At 40.3% G+C, this 14,533-nt stretch overlaps 1 long non-coding RNA gene across 1 annotated transcript in view; it reads right to left on the reverse strand.

The window, feature by feature from the left end:
* The window catches only part of LOC144303857 (uncharacterized), a 25,670-nt gene extending 11,358 nt beyond the window's left edge, over positions 1–14,312 (reverse strand). The window contains exons 1-4 of the long non-coding RNA XR_013370857.1: positions 14,254–14,312; positions 13,416–13,433; positions 11,584–11,713; positions 8,085–8,304 (exon numbers count right to left, since the gene is read on the reverse strand). This is a non-coding gene — a long non-coding RNA (uncharacterized LOC144303857). The remainder of the gene's footprint in view (positions 1–8,084; positions 8,305–11,583; positions 11,714–13,415; positions 13,434–14,253) is intronic.
* Between the last annotated feature and the right edge of the window lie 221 nt (positions 14,313–14,533).

Below are 14,533 nucleotides of genomic sequence, written 5' to 3' on the forward strand. Positions count from 1 at the left end.
TCAGCTTGGAAAATCAAATTGGCTCCAGCTGTGAACCAACATGCATGCCATTGAACATGGCAATCTGAAGTTTCACCTGGGTCACTTCTGAGGTACAGTGAGGAAGTCATTCACACATTTTGGAATGTTTTCTTTCTTCCATGACTACCCTTTTTGCAAACAGATGCTGCTTCTGCTGCTGCTGCTGCTGCTGTGTGTGTTTGTGTTACTTTTTATTTTTATTTTTTTGAGAGAAAGCATGCGGGTAGGGACAGGTGGCAGAAGGAGAGGGAGAGAGAAAATCTTAAGCAGACTCTAGGCTGGGCGCCACATGGGACTGTATCTCATGACCTAAGATCATGACCCGAGAAAATCAGCACTTAACCTTCTGAGCCACCCAGGTGCTCCTGTGTGTGTTTTAAATAGCTTTGCAAATGGTTAATCGTCCAAACCCTTTTAATGAAGAAATCAGAAAATAAGAGACCTACTATACTTCCTAGTACTATATGTCTTACTTAGGAACTGGCAAAAGCAGGGAGGGGAAATGGTCATCAGGTTAGGTATTGTGTATGCTAACTTTGCTGATTCTGATCATACATAAATGGATTCCTGAAAGGACATCCTTTTTATATCTCTTAACAATGCTCAAGGGGAAAAAAAAAAAAAACAATGCTCAAGGGGCACCTGGGTGGCTCAGTGGCTGAACATCTGCCTTGAGATCAGGTCGTGATCCTAGGGTCCTAAGATTGAGTCCCGCATCAGGATCCCCTCAAGGAGCCTGCTTCTCCCTCTGCCTATGTCTCTGCCTCTCTCTGTTTGTCTCTCATGAATAAATAAATAAAATCTTAAAAAAAAAAACAATGCTCAAGCCACGCATGCTGAGGATATATAATAAGGATTCTATACCATTGGAACAATTAAAATACCAGAGAACAATAAGAGCCAATAGGTGGACTAAAGCAAGATATATCACACCTACTAACACAAAACTAATATGACACAGAGTTGTGGGGTCAGATACTTAGCAGGGCACAGTTCCTATGCTCTTCTTGAGAGTGAAATCTTTAAAGGTGGTGCCCAATAGCAGATTTTGATTGAGTTCAAGAGAATGACTGAATAATGAGATTTATCCAATTTGGACATACATTAATCTTTAGAGGCCCTTCTAATTCTAATTTTTAAGAAAGAAAATATATATTTCTATATCTGAAAGGTTAAAAGTAGGTAGGTATGCCTTAGAGAAAACATACTGTAGACTTACAGAGCTTCTTGAACATGTGCTTTTTGTTCTGCTGACACTGAGATCAGAAAGCAATAAAGGAAAGCAATTACGTTTATTGACTCCATGTAGCTTAGCAATTCCTGAAACAGCTTATCAATGAGAAATTGGTGAGGAAAGTCACTTTTCAGTTCTCAACATTTCAATCATGGAAACTGACGCAAATGTCACAGGCTGTGATTTTTCTAACTCCCTAATTTGTTTTGCCTCATGCATACCACTGTTTCCTTTGGAGAGGAAGTAGCGACTGGAAGCCAGCTGCTGAATGTTAATCCTTCTCCATGACTGCCTCACTTCCCACTCCTCCTCATCTCTCACCTCACCACCACCCTCACCTGTCATGCCATGAAGTTCTAGCATGCCAAGGAGCCAGGAAGAGCTTTGTAGTGAAGCATAGGTCTAACAAAACCTAAACCTGTTCTATCCCTCCTTAAATCAGAACACGTAACTCCACCTGGCAAGAAATCACATCTGCTTTTAAATTATACACTGTGCCCAGCTACAATGGGCGCACTCAGTACCACACATCCATGTTAAACAGTAATAACTTAAACATTTGCCCATCATAACCTCCGTGTATGTTCAAATAATACGAGCCACTAAAATTTCAGTGCACATGTATTTTTCTACTACTTCTACTGCACAGAAAGCTCATTCACATGTAAGTCTCAGTAGCACTGGAACATGTTTATTTATAAGATTATTTTCCAGTTTGTGTGGAGAGCCAATTTCCACACTTTCAATAATTTTAATAAATAAATAGACGGTATCCTTTCTATCAGAGTGCTTATAAGAAGTCCATTATTATATATAGCAAGACTTTTTTTTAATATTGACCATGCCACTTATGTGTATATATGTGAATTGATACAGATATAGATATAGATATGGATGCCAAAACTGCTAATCATCAAATGCTTACTATATGCCAGGCAGTGGGCTAATCACTTATGTCATTGGTTAACAATATTTGTCGAACACCTCTGATGCATCAGGAGCTTGGGTTGGGTGGCAGGTAGTAGGTAAGAGCTAAAAAGACAAACACGGCCTTAGTCCTCAAGAAGCTTATAGTCTTGGCGCACCTGGGTGGCTCAGTCGGTTAAGCATCTGCCTTGGCTCAGGTCATGGTCTGGGATGGAGCCCCAAGTCAGGCTCTCTGCTCAACGGAGAGCCTGCTTCTTCCTCTACCACTGTCTGCCGCTCCCTCTGCTTATGTGCGGGCTCTCTCTCTCTCTCTCTCCCTCTCTCTCTCTCTCTCTGTCAAATAAATAAATAAAATGGGTGGAAAAAGCAGCTTATAGTCTAGTAGATAAGACAAACATTTAAGAAAAACAATATAGTAAGGCATCTAACCAGAGGGCCCACCTCCGTGATAAAGCAGTGTTTAATTCAGCAGGTGAAAAGTGAAGGCAGAATGGTCTGTGAGAATGAGAAATGAGTTTACAAAAGTAAAGAACACAAGCAGAAGGAGAGTGTATAGTGGTGATGCTGGAGAATGGGCAGTGATCAGGTATAAATGGGGTTTTTAAAGCAAATTAAGGAATTTGGACTTTACCCTGAAGTCCAAACACCTAGGGGATTTAAGCATGCGAGTGTCACCATCAGATTTGTATGGAGCAAGGATTAGAGAGAGACAGACCAGTTTCAAGCCATTGCAGGAAGCCAGGCTGCAGGGAAGATGACCTGGACCAAGGTTCAGAAGTGGAAAGCAGCAAAGGCCATGCATTCAAGAAATTGATTTGGAGTCAGTAGGACTTGAGGGTAGAGCCACCTGGGGGAGAGGGGAGAGAAGAGGTGATGTGTAGGAGAGAGGAATCATGGTCTCAACAATTGTCTGATGGGTACGTTTGTAGTAGAGAGCCATACCAGATTCTTCCACTCAGAACACAGCCAATATTTTCTTTAATGTTGTATCTCAGTTTTCTGAGTTCTGGATTTGGATGACAGATGTTCCCAGGGGAACTACCATGAGGCAGACCCAAAGCACTTTCTTTTTTTTTTTTTTTTTTTTAAGAGTATGTTTTAACATGGTTGATTTTTTTTTTTTTAATTTATGATAGGCACACAGTGAGAGAGAGAGAGAGAGAGAGAGGCAGAGACACAGGCAGAGGGAGAAGCAGGCTCCATGCACCGGGAGCCCGACGTGGGATTCGATCCCGGGTCTCCAGGATCGCGCCCTGGGCCAAAGGCAGGCGCCAAACCGCTGCGCCACCCAGGGATCCCCCCAAAGCACTTTCAATAAACAGGCAATAACAATCTTTATTTCACACATGGAAAAAACATATTTTACAAAAAAGAATTATTTGTGCTTCTTTCCCTGGCTTCATCTGAACCTTTTGTGAGAGTGTGAATAGAAATTAATACCTAACTCCCAAATGAGGTTGTTTTCCTAACATTATATTTCATCAATGAAATTGTCTTGTTTTCCTATCAGGCACTCTGGGTTCTAATGTTGGTTTGAATTATTACCAGGAACCATAGAAATATGTGACTTTGAGAGTCCAACAAGCAGACTCTTAAAAAATATTTAGTCGATCAGTGATCATGCTCATAGTATCATAAAATTAAAGTTGATGAGAAGCCAACAGAGCCTATTTCAAAAGCTGGCTAAAATCTATTCCAATAACTTCCTTTCAGCTTCTAAAATTTGAAAATTAGCCCTACAAGACCCGTAAGGGATTGGTGTGAAGAATTAGAAGAGACCCCAAAAAACACACTTATTAATAGGATAAAGTATCATTTCATCTGAGTGTGGGTAGAATTCCTACAGATCAAATGTGGGAGTAGAGAAAATAAAATGAAACTGTGACAGCTGGCACATCAACAACTCCATCTTCTCTAAAAATATACAAAATATACATTGCTAAGGTGGTTTGATGATATCTGTTGTCAATTCTAGTAATGGCATCATGAGAATCAATTTATTTGTGAGAACTCCCTAGTGTAGAGTTCTAATCCCTCCCTTACATGACAGGGAGAAGATTAAAGTGGAGTGGGGACATCTGGTGAATGTATTTTCTTATTCTACAAACAATCCCCCCAAATAGTGTAATGCTGATTCTTCAGTTACTTACTGAATGAAAGTAGGAAAGAATTAAGATTTAGGATGTCATTCAAAGGACACACACACAGGAAAAACAAGTCAAGTCAAGTAATTGAAGTGTCATTCTAAGTGAGCAATATATTTTAAAAGATTGTATAAGAAACTGATTAAAGGCAAAGACGAATGTCATTCATAGATGACCATGTAGAAGAATATAAAATTAGTAGGTGGAAATATCTAGCAGAAATGTACACAGATACAGATGGCTATGTGCTCTGATTGCCCTTGAAACTCTGCAGAATTAAACTTGCTCTTGTTTTACTTTTTAACAAAAAAGTTTAACTTTTTGTTCTTATGTTAGTATTTTACAAATGTGAAAATGCATTAGTAATTCTTGGAACCATCTCACAAAGATGGTGCTTTGTGGTATTATGTGTATAGGAAAGAACAGGTGTCAGATAAGCAGTGTCAAAAGAGATCACCATCCTAATCAACAGGGATGACAGATCAACAAATCTGCCTCCCTCAGGGAAACCACAAAACTTTCTTTTCCCTGGAAAAATAATGTAGAGATCTTCTTTCTCAGGACAAGTCATTTAAGTCACAACCCACCATAAACCAAGTTCCAAATATTAACATTGATGAGTGAATTCACCAAGGGCTCAAAATAACTTTAGTGCTAGAGGAAAGGTCCTCACATCATTTATTTTAAGAGGAAGATGAGAAGGGTGGGGAGAGGGAAAGAGGAAGAGGAGAATAATGGAGGGGAGATAGAAGGAGAAGTTAAGGAAGGAAGGGAGGAAGAAAGGAAGAGAAGAAAAAAAAAAGAAGGAAGGAAGGAAGAAATTTTACATTTAGGAAATAAAAATGGGGCAGCCCGGGTGGCTCAGCAGTTTAGCGCTGCCTTCAGCCCAGGTTGTGATCCTGGAGGCCTGGGATTGAGTCCCACGTTGGGCTCCCTGCATAGAGCCTGCTTCTCCTTCTGCCTACGTCTCTGCTTCTGTGTGTGCATGTGTGTGTGTGTGTGTGTCTCATGAATAAATAAATAAAATATTAAAAAAAAAAAGGAAATAGAAATGACCCCTTCCCTCAACTTTAGGCTGCCTGTGGAATGTAGGTGGATGTGAATGAATAAATTGCTTCTCTTTCCCACACTAATGAAGGAGTTCTGGTCCCACATCAGTCACTACCTTGCACTGCCCTGGGCATCAGAAAAAGCCACAAGGTAAAGGACAGGTGAATCACAGAATCTGCAAATTGCAAAGACAAGTCTAAAATTCCATCTGAATGCAATGAAATGCCGGGACACCTGCACCCCGATGTTTCTAGCAGCAATGTCCACAATAGCCAAACTGTGGAAGGAGCCTCGGTGTCCATCGAAAGATGAATGGATAAAGAAGATGTGGTCTATGTATACAAAGAAATATTACTCAGCCATTAGAAACGACAAATACCCACCATTTGCTTTCACGTGGATGGAACTGGAGAGTTTTATGCTGAGTAAAATAAGTCAATCGGAGAATGACAAACATTATATGGTCTCATTCATTTGGGGAATATAAAAAATAGTGAAAGGGAATAAAGGGGAAAGGAGAAAAAAATGAGTGAGAAATATCAGAAAGGGAGACAGAACACGAGAGACTCCTAACTCTGGGAAAGGAACTAGAGGTGGTGGAAGGGGAGGTGGGTGGGGGGTGGGGGTGACTGGGTGACTGGCACTGAGGGGGGCACTTGATGGGATGAGCACTGGGTGTTATTCTATCTGTTGGAAAATTGAACACCAATAAAAAATAAATTTATAAATAAAAAAATAAAAAATAAAATAAAATAAAATAAAATAAAATAAAATAAAATAAAATAAAATAAAATAAAATTCCATCTGAAGAACTGTATGCCCAAGGTGGGCATCCAATGTCTGCATAAATTTATATGATAGAGAAGTAGTCACTTTACTACCAATTTTGTACAACTCTGATTGTTAGAAAGGTCTTTCTTGAAATTAGGCTAAAATCTGGTTCTCTGTGTTGTCTCTATTGCAAGTTCTAGTTCCTCTTCTGCAGCAATATAAAAAAAAATTGTTCTTCTACCTCATCCCTTCACACACTGGAAAAATTGTCATGCTCCTATAAGTGTTCTCTTAAGGAAAATGCCAATTCCTTCAGCCTTCTATCATAAGACATGGTTTCTAAAATCCAGTCACATTGTTCTAGATACCCATCACCTCTAGTGAGCGGCTAAGAATATGTGTTCAGGAATCAATTTTCTGAGTTTGAATCCTTATTCTGCCATTTCTTAGCTGTATGAGTGGCAAAATTCATTCAACCTTTCTGTGTCCCATTTTCTTCACTGACAAAGCAGAGTACTACCTTATGATATTGCTGTGTATATGTGGTATAATAGTGTATATAAGCCCATGGTTAATTGCTCAAGAGTTTTAACTCTTACCATTACTCCAGAGCAAAGTGAAACTACACCTTCCTTCCTTTGGAAATTATGATTCTACTAATATAGCCAAAAGTTTGTGCTTCTTAATAGCCAATTATTTACCTTTCACTCAACAACTATGTGTTATGTTTCTACTGTGAACATTTGGAGGAAAGGGTGATTTAAAGGGAAGGGTAGACTTCTTTGAGAAGATGACATTTGAGCAGAGACTTGAAGCAAGGGAGTTAACTTTGAGTAGACATATCAGGAAAAAGAGTGTTCCAGCAGACTCTGTGGTGCACAGATTTTAGGGTGGGACCTACATGGCATGTTCTAGAACAAAAGGAGGTCATTGTGGCTAGAACACAGTGAGTGAGGGAGGCAGTAAGAGAGGATATCCTAGAGGTAACAGGGGCAGATTGGTTAGACTCCTTGGGTGGCAGGAGAGTGTTTTATTTGAGGGAAATCTAGAGCCCCCACAAGGTTGGGAACAGAGTCAATGTTTTGCTGTATTTTGAATAGATCATTCTGGATTCTGATTTGAGAAAAGATTTAGATTCTCTCCCCTCAGGCTGAGGAGAAACCATGTTAGATTATTGCCATATGGAAGAGAAAGGGGATGACAGCTTAGACCAGGGTGGCAGCAATGGAGGAGATAAAAAGTGAGTAGACTGTGGGTCTACTTTAAAGGTGCAGTCAAGTGGATTTTCTGATGAGTTGTGAGGTGTGAGAAAAGGAGAGGAGTCAATACTGCCAAGTTCTCAGCCTGAACACTCAGAAGGGTGTTGCAGCTACCAATAAGCTGAAGAAGGCTACAGGTGAGGCAAGCTTAAAGACAAAAAACAAGAATTTACCTTGGAGTATGAGGAGCTTTAGCTGTTAACTAAAGCTAAGATTGGAAGTGTAGAGCAGAATTTGAGTGTGGATATCTCGAGCTGGGGAGAAAGTCTTGGCAGCAGACATATATTTGGGCATGAGCAGGATGAGAAGAGGCAGGAATGAGTGTGGGCTGAGTGAAGAGTGAATCCAATGACTGAGTCCTGGGGCACTTGAATATTCAGAGGTTGAGGGAGGAAAGAGAAAACCACAAAAGAGCTGAGAGGGAACAATCTGTGCAATAGAGAAGGTAAGGCAATGTGCTGTTCTGAAAGCCAGAGGAACAGAATGCCTTAAGTGGGAGACAGCAACCAAATGTACCAAATGCTGCCAATAGGCAAGTAGACTGAGGACTGGGAATCAGATGTAACCACCTGGAGATCAGTGATGATCCAGGCAACAGAGGTTCAGAGGATGTGCTGGGAACAAAAGTCTCACTTCCTCTGCTTCCAGCCATGATGACGTACTAGAGACTGGACTTACCCTCCCACCTTAAGTGCAAGAATAGGTGGGATCCGGTGCACAAATAGAGGCACATGCCAGGGATAATTTTGTTGCCAGCAGGAGTAGGTTGGTGGAGATGCTGAAAGGTGGGTAGACACGGTGGTGAGAGGTCTATGGAGGCTCTCTTCTGACTGCTTCAGTTTTCCCACATCAGTAGAAGGCAGGAGCATCAGCCAAGAAGGAGGACAAGGGGGAGATTCTGAGAGTTGGAGGAGAGAGGAGAATGTGTTACATAGTCCTTCAGCAGGGTGACACAGAGAAAAACCCAAGTGTACTCAGCAGCGTTTATTTAGTTCTATGACTGGCAGCATTAAGGGCCTATTTGGTCATGAATTTGAAGTGAAGACTTCCAGTGCAGTTGTATTTTTTTTCTAGCCACCTTCCACTGCACAAGTGAAAGTTTAGGGTAGTAAGGGTTGGATTTCACCTGGATTGTGGATTTGCTGAGTGAGTTAGATAAAGGGAGAGAGGGTCAAGCCAGCCATGTGTCATCACAGTTGACATGTAGTCCTTTCCAGTTTTTCTCCCATAAACTGCTATTAACCCAGATCCTCCCTCCATTATATTTGTGTGATTGACTCTTTTTAATCTAAGGCCATTCTGTTCATTCTGTTATTTCATCACTCATCTCAACAGCTATCCTTCCAACTTTGGATCAGTGACTGTCTCTCTTCCTCTAGCCACTACCGGAAATAGTGAACAGGACAAAGTCAAGGGTAGAGTCTACTGGTTCCTCTAAAGACTTCTAGTCAGGTTAACATTAATGTTTGTCAACATGGTAGATAAATATATTTAACCAGCTTTAAATTCAGACATTCTACCACCATCAAGTTCAATTTCTTGGGAAGCCTGGGTGGCTCAGTGGTTGAGCATCTGCCTTCGGCTCAGGGCATGTGATCCCGGGAGTCCCACTTCAGGCTCCTGCATGGAGCCTGCTACTTCCTCTGCCTGTGTCTGTCCCTCTCACTGTGTGTCTCTCATGAATAAATAAGTAAAATCTTTTTTAAAAAGTTCAATTTCTTCATCTTTTTTGCAATGACATCAAGAGAGTTTATTAAAAGCCTTGCTAAAAGCAAGACACTATATGTACAGCATTTTCCTATCTTTTCAATCTAATTCAAAAAAATTTAAGTCATGAAGTTAGTTTGACATGACTTGTTAACAAATCTATATTGTTATTGGCAATTAATATTTGAAGGTTTTTTCTTTTTTTTTTAAAGATTTTATTTTTAAGCAATCTATACCCAGTGTGTGGCTTGAACAATACCGAGATCAAGAGTTGTATGCTCTGCCAACTGATCTAACCAGACACCTGTGTTTTGGGGATTTTTTTCTAAGTTCTTTAAATCGAGATAGCATTTTTCTGGACAGGCCAACTATATTCATTTAAAGTGGGAGACAGAGGAATTTTGATGGCTGGTGGCCAAAATACCTTCACTTAGCCAACCAAACACCTCTTACCTCTGTGCTGGCCTTAATTTTGATCAAGACTAATTTAAGTTACTCAAATGTTAGGGTCTAGGTATAAGGATGTGGAGGCACACACTGCTAGTTGTTTACCCAATTCTCGCCAATTCTATCCTGGGTAGCAATGTAGGAAGGAAGGAAGGAAGGAAGGAAGGAAGGAAGGAAGGAAGGAAGGAAGGAAGGAAGGAAAACAAAGTAAGAAATAAAGGCTTAATTTCCTACCCTTTTTGCTGCCAAGCATCCGTGTTACTATTCAAGACAGTGAAACAAAACAGGTTTTATTTATTTTTAAAGATTTTATTTATTTATTCATGTGAGAGAGAGAGAAAGAGAGAGAGGCAGAGACATAGGCAGAGGGAGCAGGGACCCCAATGTGGGACTTGATTCTGGGACTCTGGGATCACGCCCTGAGCTGAAGGCAGATGCTCAACCACTGAGTCACCCAGGCATCCCACAAAACAGATTTTAAATTCCTGATATTTACTTGTGAAAACATATTTCTCTTTATCATTTCCTTCCTCTGCCATGGAAATGATGTGATGATAGTGGAAGCCATGAGATGGCAAATCTGGGACTGAAAGCTACCTGTCCAGGATGGTGAAGAGGAAAGCTAGAGGCACCTATACCATGATGGGGAGCCACTGTTCCAGCTCTGAACTGCCTGCCTCCAGACTTCTTGTTATGTGAAGACTACAAACCCCCTTTGGGCTAAGTTACTAATGCAGAGTTCCTTTTCCATGCAGCACAACTTATACATATACATGGATAGAAGTTGGAAAGCTGCCAGTCACCAGCCCTGAACTGGCTGCTCTTTCCATCTACCCCCTCTCCCAAATGTTACATGGTCCATTTCTCATGGTGTATTTTTTTTTTTTTTGCCTGAACATTTCTTTATTTTTCTTTAACTAAATCCTTGCTTTTTTATCTGCTCACCATATCTGTTCTCTAAGCCAAATCTTTTAACTACCAGTAATTTTTCCCCTCATAACTTTAGTTTACTCAAAACCCACCATGGCTTTTGTAGAATATCTTTATATTATAACTTTGAACTCTCAGTTTCCATGCTAAATTTTCCATTCTTTATTATTCTAACTTATGGAGAGAAGGAGTATAGTTGTTTCATTTTGTTTAAGCTCCAAGCCAACCTATTGATTAGCCACTCCTGGGCTGGTGTCTACCTCCAACCCAGGCAATTGTGCTTTAGGGGATAGATGGGTTAGATATATGGTAGGAAAATTGGCCCTCCAAGGCCCTTTTTGGTGGGGACTATGGCAGGAGGAGCATGGCAAGCATCAGGATAAACTTCAGGTCTGGTAAGTTGTAGCAACAGAAATCATAGCCACCCATGCAGACCAAAGCCAATTAAAATCTCATTTTAAATTATTCACATTTTAGTAAATATAACATAATAAACTATGGCTGGGAAATTCCCAGTCTTGAGCCCTAATCCCAGTTTTTCTATTAACATACTATATGAAAGTTTGAAGATCTCTTTGTGCCCTAGTTTCTTCATCTGTAAAAATAGGGAACTCATATCTATTACCTTTTGAGGTTGCAGAGAGGAACAATAAAATTGATTTGCAAAGTGTTTTATTGCCATAAAGTGCTATGTTGAAAATGGCCTGTATTTAAATAGCCTGATTTGTTGCAGTAGGTAATAAAAAGAGCTATTTTAAGAATATATTTGAAATAAATACATGTTTAATTTGCTTTCTTTCTGTTGTTACTTTTGTGAAAGTCATTAAAATCAAGAAAGAATGGTATGAGATGCAAATTAAAGTCTTCAATCACACTAAATTTTTCTTTACCCAATAGATAAAATAATTGTCTATATCCTTAGTTTGCTCTCTTAGAATTCATTTAGCAAACATGTCATTCCAGCTCTGTCCTGAGCTTTCTGCTTAAATGTGTAGGATCAGAATTTATAGGTGGAGCCAATACTGCCTTTCCAGAGTCAACTATGCTCATCTCCTCCCTGCTCGATTTCCAGTGATGTCATGTTGGTACGTACCCTGAAATTTGCCATGGTGGGAGTACTTACACCACAGAAATTAGCAAATCCATAAATGAGACCTTGCCTTTTCATTTTCCAGAAAGCTGGCTGTTAAAAATTTACCAGCCCATCATAGAATTGGATGTACCTAGAACAGAAATACACACTCAGATACAAACACACATCATAGTCACCAAAAAGACAATAGCAAAAATAGGCCTAATAAGCATCAGACAGATTAATTTTTAAAAGGATATATTTATATTGTCTCTTTTTCTAAAAACTTTTCCAAGGGAATCTGTAGGAACACTTTAAATATTTGCTGCTGGTGGATCCAGACATTTTCTTAGCCGAAAGCAGTAATTCTCAGACACTAGTGTGCCATCAGATTCATCCAAAGGGGGGCACCTGGGTGGCTTAGTTAAGTGTCTGCCTTTGGCTCAGGTCATGATCCCAGGGTCCTGGGATCAAGCCCTGCTTCCTCTCCCTCACATTGGGTTCCCTGCTCAGTAGGGAGCCTGCTTCTCCATTTCTCTGCCCCTCCCCTAACCCTGCTGGTTCTCTCCTCTCTCTCTCTCTCTCTCTTTCTCTCTCAAATAAATGAAATATTTTTTAAAAATCACCCAGAGGGCTTATTAAAATAAATTAAGGAGCTCTAACTCCCGAGCTTCTAATTCAGTAGGTTTGGGATGGACCTTATAATTTACATTTTTAGCAAGTCCCTAGATGTCACTGATGCTATTTGTTTAAGGACAGGTGGAATAGAGCAAAATAAAACCAAGAATAAACAGAAAGATTAGAGGATGACACTGACAAATGTGAATTGGACTAGTGCAGATTTAGTGACACAAACAGAATTTTGAGGAGTCTAATAAGCTTGAAAACTATATAGTAGACCAGTTTAGGATGCTGGCAACTCTGGATTTCTTTGTTTCTAGGTTTCCTTATGGTAACTGAGGTTACTAATGTTTGTTCTTAACAGATCTAAAATGTTGTAAGTTTGGAGTCAAGGTTTTTTCCCTCATCTGAAAAATCACTTTGCTTCCCCGGGCCTCAGGTTCCTTATTTGTCAAAAGTGACAATGTAATTCTATATTCACATTTCTCTGTTAGCTTTAAAATGAGACTAATTCATCAAACATTTCCTTAATTAATGAAGGTGTGTTGTAAGATGATAATAACATACGAGAAATAGGAAACCAGGATCTTAGCCCCCAAAGATATCCACAAGCAGGACTTCCAACAACACCAGCTTCCAGAGACCAATGGAATTTGGGAAGTGGGTGATCCTTCAGAATCCAGCGCAACTTTTGCCACCAGGTTACCCTGGTGGGTAGCTCATCTCATCAGCAGCTATGTGGCGTGCTGGTTCCAGAGTCCTAATGTTACCATGACTGTCATTCTTCCTCTCTGCCTCTATGTCTCACTTCATTTCTCTTTCCACTGCCAAATGGACATAACTCTCTTCTGCAGCTTCTGCATTTCTGTGTGATATATTCATTGTGTACCTCCCAGCTTTTGCCACCATTTCCTGCTTGCCATTTCTGTAAGTGTTGCCTTCAAAGTCTAATAAAGAATGAATTTACATATACCTTGTTCATTTTGAGTTATGCCCGAAATGCCTAGCATAGCAGTTGGCACATTGCAGATTCTCAGCAAGTATTTTTTTTGAATGAATGAACACCTCATTTAGGCCAACTCAAAGAGTGGCCCACTCCAGATATATCCATATTTATAAGCAAGAAGGCAAGGCTACATGGCATAAAACTTGATCAATTATGCATAAAAAATTTGAAGATCTTTGCTCAGCAAGAGTTTTCAGACCATGAATATTCATCTATGGATATTCACCTGTGGAACTCCCTTATCCTGTTTGGGTCCAGCAGCAGGGGAAAGAAAAATTGGATTGGTTAAGTAATATTGGGGAATGCAGAAGCATTAATACAGAACTGGATGGCTCAGTCTGTTGAGCATCTGCCTTTGGCTCAGGTCATGATCCCAGGATCCTAGGATCAAGCCCCATATGGGCTCCCTGCTCGGTGAAGAGTCTGCTTCTCCCTATCCTCTGCCACTCCCCAACTCATGCTCGCTCACTCTCTCTCTCTCTCTCAAATAAAATCTTAAAAAAAAAAAAGAGGAAGTGTTAATACAATTACTCTTACCAACTGTCTAGGATCACCTAAAAGCTTCCATCAATTAGTCACTGTGTAGAACTCTGTGAATCAAGCCAGAAGGCTATCCCACTGGAGAAATAAAGGACCGGGGGTATTTTTGCACCTACTCCCACTAGTTACTGATGGAACGAAGGGGTACGGAAGGGAGCATTAATTCTCTTGTATATTCTGCCTGCCCACACTGCCACAGAAAATTTTTAGGCTGTCAGAATTCAGCCATAGTGGTTACTATAATAGTAAGGTGGAAAGGTAACACACTAGGCACAGACAGTGGCTGGTACAGACTCTCTTCCACCTTATAGTCATGCTGAGAATCTCCCTGCCCTAAGAATATCAGAATTCCATCAGTAAGCATAACTCTATTTTGTTCCTTAATTTTCTGACCCTCAATACCTGAACCCAGCAATAGGTCTAGCACTTACAATCCGCCTCCTCCAGAAATTTTAGTAACAATAAGGCTACCAACCAACTGTACCCCACTACAAAATCCACAAATAGAAAATAAAAATCATTACAGCAATTGCCATCCACTAGTGCAACTTCCTACTTATTTGCTCTCCATCCAGACCTCCTCACCCCCTCTACACATACACCCCCATTGTGAGGTCATTGAGAGAAAGGCCTCTTTGTTACTCATTCTTAAATCCCCAACATCTAGATTAGCATTGAGTGGTAGTTGGAACCAAATATTTCTTGAATGAGTTAACTAAATTGACAAGCCTAGCTTGGATCCATGGAATCACAAAGTTTAGCCTCAGAATCCCACACATGCTGTTCCAGCCATTTACTTCCTAA

Source organism: Canis aureus, chromosome 33, assembly GCF_053574225.1.
Source record: "Canis aureus isolate CA01 chromosome 33, VMU_Caureus_v.1.0, whole genome shotgun sequence".
In the NCBI taxonomy this organism is placed as follows: Eukaryota; Metazoa; Chordata; class Mammalia; order Carnivora; family Canidae; genus Canis; species Canis aureus.